We start from the raw sequence: 6443 nt of genomic DNA on the forward strand, positions 1-6443 counted from the left end.
GCATTCGTGATTGATGCTAAGAAGGAAAAGAAGGTGATGCAGAGTATTCCTGTGGTGTGTGATTATCCGGAAGTATTTCCCGAAGACCTTCCTAGATTACCACCTAATAGACAAGTGGAGTTCCGTATTGACTTGTTACCAGGAACAATGCCAATTGCAAAAGCACCTTATCGATTAGCACCGACGGAGATGAAGGAATAGATGATGCAACTTCAGGAGTTGTTCGACAAAGGTTTAATTAGACCTAGTTCATCACCGTGGGGAGATCCAGTGTTATTCGTGAAGAAGAAAGATGGAAGTATGAGAATGTGTCGATTACCGAGAGCTGAATAAGGAAACAATAAAGAATAGATATCCGTTGCCGGGGATTGATGACCTATTTGATCAATTGCAAGGTTCGAGCTACTTCTCGAAGATCGATCTTAGGTCGGGATATCATCAGCTAAAAGTAAGAGAGCAAGATATCGTGAAGACCGCATTCAGAACTAGATATGGACACTACGAGTTCTTGATTATGTCGTTTGGACTAACCAATGCTCCAGCAGCATTCATGGATTTAATGAACAGAGTTTGTAATCCGTTTCTTGATAAATCTGTGATAGTGTTCATAGATGACATTCTGATTTACTCGAAAAGCCAGGAGGAGCATGGCAGACACTTACGAGAAGTGTTAGAAGTCTTGAAGAAGGAGAAGTTGTATGCTAAGTTCTCCAAATGTGATTTTTGGATTCGTGAAGTCCAATTCTTGGGTCACGTGGTCAACCAATAAGGGATAATGGTTGATCCAGCAAATATTGAAGCTGTAATGAAGTGGGAACAACTGAAAAGTCCCATGGAGATCCGAAGCTTTTTAGGATTAGTCGGATATTACCGAAGGTTTATCCAAGGCTTTTCTTCAATTGCTACTCCATTGACAGATTTGACCCACAAAGGAGCTACTTATGCTTGGAATGATAAGCATAAAGAACCATTCGAGAAGCTAAAGAAGAAGCTATGCGAGGCACCGCTACTTTCTCTACCCGATGGAGTTGAAGACTTCACTGTTTATAGCGATGCGTCTGGGGTTGGATTGGGTTGTGTTTTGACCCAAAGAGAAAAGGTGATAGCATATGCGTCTCGACAACTGAAAGAGCATGAAAAGAATTACCCGACTCATGATTTGGAGTTGGCAGCGGTAGTTTTCTGTAACGCCCGTAGATCAGGGCTAGTCAATTTAGAGACAATAAGCGTCAAAAATTACTTTTTGATAGAAGATTATTTAGGATTAATAATCCTAACTAAGTTGTAGTATATGTTACAAGGTTTCCGTGCATATAAAGAACGCCAAAATCCGAGTTATAACGAAGAAGTTATGATTTGTTAAAGTTTCGCGACAGAACCGGCACAACGCTGAATGACGTAAAAAGTGAATTTACGTTAGAGTGATATTTAGCCTTAGCGATCTAAACGAGAATCGAAGATCTCGTTGTTAGTAGCGAAACAACGAAAAGTTAGGCAAGAACGGACGTCGGACGAAGAAGTTATGAATTTATAACGAAATTTTCTGTGCCGGCCTATTAAAAATAAATAATAAAAATAAATTAAAACTTAGCCAACGGAATCTAAATGAAAGTTGTAGAGCGTAGTCTCACCTTCGCGTGGATATAAAGAACGTCGAAAACGTAGTTCGTATGAAGGAGATATGAAGTTCTGAAGTTTATTAAATAACTAATAATTAAAATTAATTATTAAACCCTGGCATTATCCGAAGAGGAGTCAGCGATCCGATCCGAAGTACGCCCTGGGTACACCGAAGATGTTGACACTTGCACTCGAGGACTTCGGATGACGAACGCAGTGACGATTTCAGACCAGTACGCGGGGCGTACTGGCGTACGCCGCGTATACTCCGAGGCTCCAGCCTCCTATAAATAGGATGCGAGGGAAGCCGGCTACTTTGCTATTTTTCTCCATTCTCTCTCCCATTTTGCATCGTTTTGCGTGCCAGAAATACCCCGAAGCCCCAATAATATTCCCGAGTCCCAAAGCAAGTCCCGAGGTCCCGAGAGGTGCGGTTACTGAGCCGAAGCTCTGCCCGCGAGAAGTTTGATTTTTGTAGAGATCTTCCAGATCAGCTGAGGATTTCTACTTTTGCGAGTCGTAGTACTGTCCGATCATCTTCTGATCAGGTGAGTGTATACTACCTTTCATAAACACGATAATAATACAAGTATGGTTTGAGTGTATTAAGTTTATTGTTGTTTATATGTGTGAGTGTGTAGTTACTTTCTTCTAACACACAAATATGACGTATTTGTTATGGAATACGTGCTATGTGTTTATATGTTATTTTTCTATTTGAGATGGGCGTGGAAATTTGGAGTTTTATACAAGTGTTAAATGATTTAAACTTTGTAAGTATTTATATCTACAAAATTGTTGGGTAGAACATAGGTAGATGGAATAGTTGGTGACTATGGAGTTAGCGCCTGTTGTATAAACCTTGGCGACTATGTAGTTAGCGCACGTTGAGTAAACCTTGGTGACTATGGACTAAGCGCACGTTGAGTAAACTTTGGCGACTATGGAGTTAGCGCTTGTTGAGTAAACCTTGGCGACTATGGAGTTAGCGCTTGTTAAGTGAACTTTGGTGACTATGGAGTTAGCGCCAGATAACTATGGATTTAGTACTTGATAAATAAGCTTTGGCAGCAATGGAATTCGTGCCAAATTCCTTACGAATAAATGAATGAAGGATAGTTGGTTCTTAGGGTAAAACCTTAAGAAGATAATGGGGATGGGTAATTGGGTTGATTGTTTGCTGATTACATATAATAATTATATTATTGTGGGTTGAAGACCCTATATGCTCACCAGGCTCCCAAGCCTGACCCACTCAGTTTTGTTTTCATTACAGGTAATGGAACAAGGGTATAAGTTGGTGGACTGATGAGAGAATTTGGATTATAGATTAGTAGTTGAATAATTATTGTAAGGTCTATTTTTTATTGTTTATGCTTTTAGTCTGTATCGAACATGACATCCCAAGGTTTTATTATTTAATGAAAATACATTCTTTTCGAGAAATGTTTTGATAAATGGTTATCATATTTTATTTTGGGAACAAATTCCGCAACTCTTTTAATCAAATGATTACTCTGATTTTATAAAACAAAGCATAAACAATTTGGTCTTTTCTGGCCGTGAAATTGGGGATGTCAAAGTTGGTATCAGAGCATTAGTTTAAGCGAACTAGGAATCTGGATTTATTTCTAGACTTAAACTTAGAATGCTACGCAATGATTGTGAGTTGAATGTGTCCATTATATTTTAGGTAGTACACCCAAATTGACACAGGCACTATTTTATTTTAGGAAAATTGCCTAAAATGCTATTATGTGCTAATTGTTATATGTTTGCCATATATGATGTTAATTGTTCGGATCTATGGTCTGTTGCCGACCGGATCTGGAAACCTTATGTTTTTAGGATTCTAAGCGTGCGTCTACGAAATTATAACTAACATGTAAACGTTTCGGAGTGATAAGGATGATTTGAGTATCTAACGTGACTAAGGATCTAATTTCACCTTATTAGGGTATAGATCAAAAATGGTGAGAACGAGGAGTGGATTTGGAAATGCTAATGAAAACAGGAGTCAAATACCAGTAATTGAACAAATACCTGTGGTAGCAGCAGTGCCTAAACCAATGACAATGGCCGGAGTTCAAGTAATGATCCAGGCAATGTTGAATAATCAGATGGAAGAAACTAGACGTCTGATCAGGCATAATTGCGTGGACTTGTCAATTCAAGTTGAAGAGCCCGAAGTAAATGGAGGGCAGTCTGAAGGAGGAAACTACAGTGGGACTGTTGGTCAAGCCAACCCACCGATAGTTTTCCAAAACAACCAGGATCGAGGAAATGATGGACGGGGATGCAAGTACATGGATTTCATGGCATCCACACCACCTTGTCTTTCTGGGAGCCCGACACCGGTGCAAGTCATGGACTGGATCTCCGAAATGGAGACAATGTTTGAAAGTTGCGAGTGTAGCAACAGACAGAAGACGCTATTGCAATCCCTCTGTTAAAATTTGGGGTATTGAGCTGGTGGAAGTTACTGGCTGGTTCGATGCCCAAGGGGGAAGCTAGCAAGATGTCTTGGGAAGAATTCGTGGTGCAATTGAAATTGCAATACTGCTTTGAGTAAGATCTTCTGGAAATCAACAATGAGTTCCAGAATCTAAAGAAAGGAAAATTGAGCGTTACTGAATACGCTACGAGCTTTACGGAGAAGATGAAGCTTATTCCACACCTAATTCCAAATGAGCTTTCCAAGGTCAACAAGTTTGCCAATGGATTACCAGCGGACTTTGGTCCGATAGTCAAACAAGCAACCACTCTGAAAGCCGCCATCTGGGCACCCAAGAATGTTGAGACCCAGATAAAAGAAAAGGGTCCGGAAAGAGCTGAAGTTGGAGAGAAAAGGAAGCGTGAAGGATCTTCAATAATCGACAAAGAAAGTAAATTCTCGAAATCTGGGGGAATAGATGAAGCTAAGTGGTGTGAGAAGTGTAAGAAGAAATACTTCGGGAAATGTAGCGAGGAGATGACTTGCTACAAATTTGGGAAGACAGGGCACTACGCCAACAAGTGCGCACCTATCAAGAAGGTGTGCTATAGGTGTAACGAAGAAGGTCATATTTCTAAAGACTGCCCACAGAAAAACACGTCTCCACAGCCAAGGGCATTTAACATGTTCCTCAATGAAGCAGAAAAGGATGGGAGGATTAAAAGATGAAGACTTCATATTAAAATATAAAGTCTGTATCAGGAAGCATAACCTGTTAGAGGCATAGTATAGGGTGAACTTGAAGTTTTTTGTAATAGTTTCAAGATTTAATATAAACCCTAGTTTTGTTATCTGATGTGTTGAATGATTATATGATTTATGTACGGTGACTTGGTTAACTGCGAGACAATACTTGGGACGAGTATGAGTAGGTGTGAATGGTAGTAGAGATCTATACTACCGGAAGCACAGGACTCACGCTTGGATCAGGGGAAGTCACAAGGTTATCAAGAAGCTAGTAATTGATTTTGTTTTATTCAAGTTTGTCATTTCCCTTGTTTCGGTAATGACTAGTAGGATGATGGTTATTCCGACCCTAGTGGTCATATTAATTGAGTCCGACCGCGATGAGAGGTCATCGGGGCACGACCCATCGGTTAGTTACAATATATAAATGAATGTATTTATCCTTAGAAGAGGAAGGAGTCCACAATAAGGATTTATTTTGTAACTTAAAGATGTCGATCTAAAGTACAACATAGTACGAAGAGCAGATGCAAGGTTGAGCATCAAGGTTATTACTTAGAATGGAGAGATAACTTATGGAGTCAGTATACAAATCCTATTTCGTTGATGATTCCGGGACGTAATCATCCTAAGGGGGAGATAATTGTAACGCCCGTAGATTAGGGCTAGTCAATTTAGAGACAATAAGCGTCAAAAATGACTTTTTGATAGAAGATTATTTAGGATGAATAATCCTAACTAAGTTGTATTATATGTTAAAAGGTTTCCGTGCATATAAAGAATGCCAAAATCCGAGTTATAACGAAGAAGTTATGACTTGTTAAAGTTTCGCGACAGAACCGACACAACGCTGAATGACGTAAAAAGTGAATTTACGTTAGAGTGATATTTAGCCGTAGCGATCTAAACGAGAATCGAAGATCTCGTTGTTAGTAGCGAAACGACGAAAAGTTAGGAAAGAACGGACGTCGGACGAAGAAGTTATGAATTTATAACGAAATTTTCTGTCCCGACCTATTAAAAATAAATAATAAAAATAAATTCAAAATTAGCCGACGGAATCTAAACGAAAGTTGTAGAGCGTAGTCTCACCTTCGCGTGGATAGAAAGAACGTCGAAAACGGAGTTCATATAATGGAGATATGAATTTCTGAAGTTTATTAAATAATTAATCACTCGAGGACTTCGGATGACGAACGCAGTGACGATTTCGGACCAGTACGCCCCGCGTACTCCGAGGCTCCAGCCTCCTATAAATAGGATGCGAGGGCAGCCGGCTTCTTTGCTAATTTTCTCCATTCTCTCTCCCGTTTTGCATCGTTTTACGTGTCAGAAATACCCTGAAGCACCGGTAATATTCCCGAGTCCCGAAGCAAGTCCCGAGATCCTGAAGATCCCGAGAGGTGTGGTTTCCGAGCCGAAGCTCTGCCCACGAGAAGTTTGATTTTTGTAGAGATCTTCTAGATCAGCTGAGGATTTCTACTTTTGCAAGTCGTAGTACTGTCCGATCATCTTCTGATCAAGTGAGTGTATACTACCTTTCATAAACACGATAATAATACAAGTATGGTTTGAGTGTATTAAGTTTATTGTTGTTTATATGTGTGAGTGTGTAGTTACTTTCTTCTAACACACAAATATG

This window comes from Lactuca saligna, chromosome 9, assembly GCF_052625555.1.
Source record: "Lactuca saligna cultivar CGN05327 chromosome 9, ASM5262555v1, whole genome shotgun sequence".
In the NCBI taxonomy this organism is placed as follows: domain Eukaryota; kingdom Viridiplantae; phylum Streptophyta; class Magnoliopsida; order Asterales; family Asteraceae; genus Lactuca; species Lactuca saligna.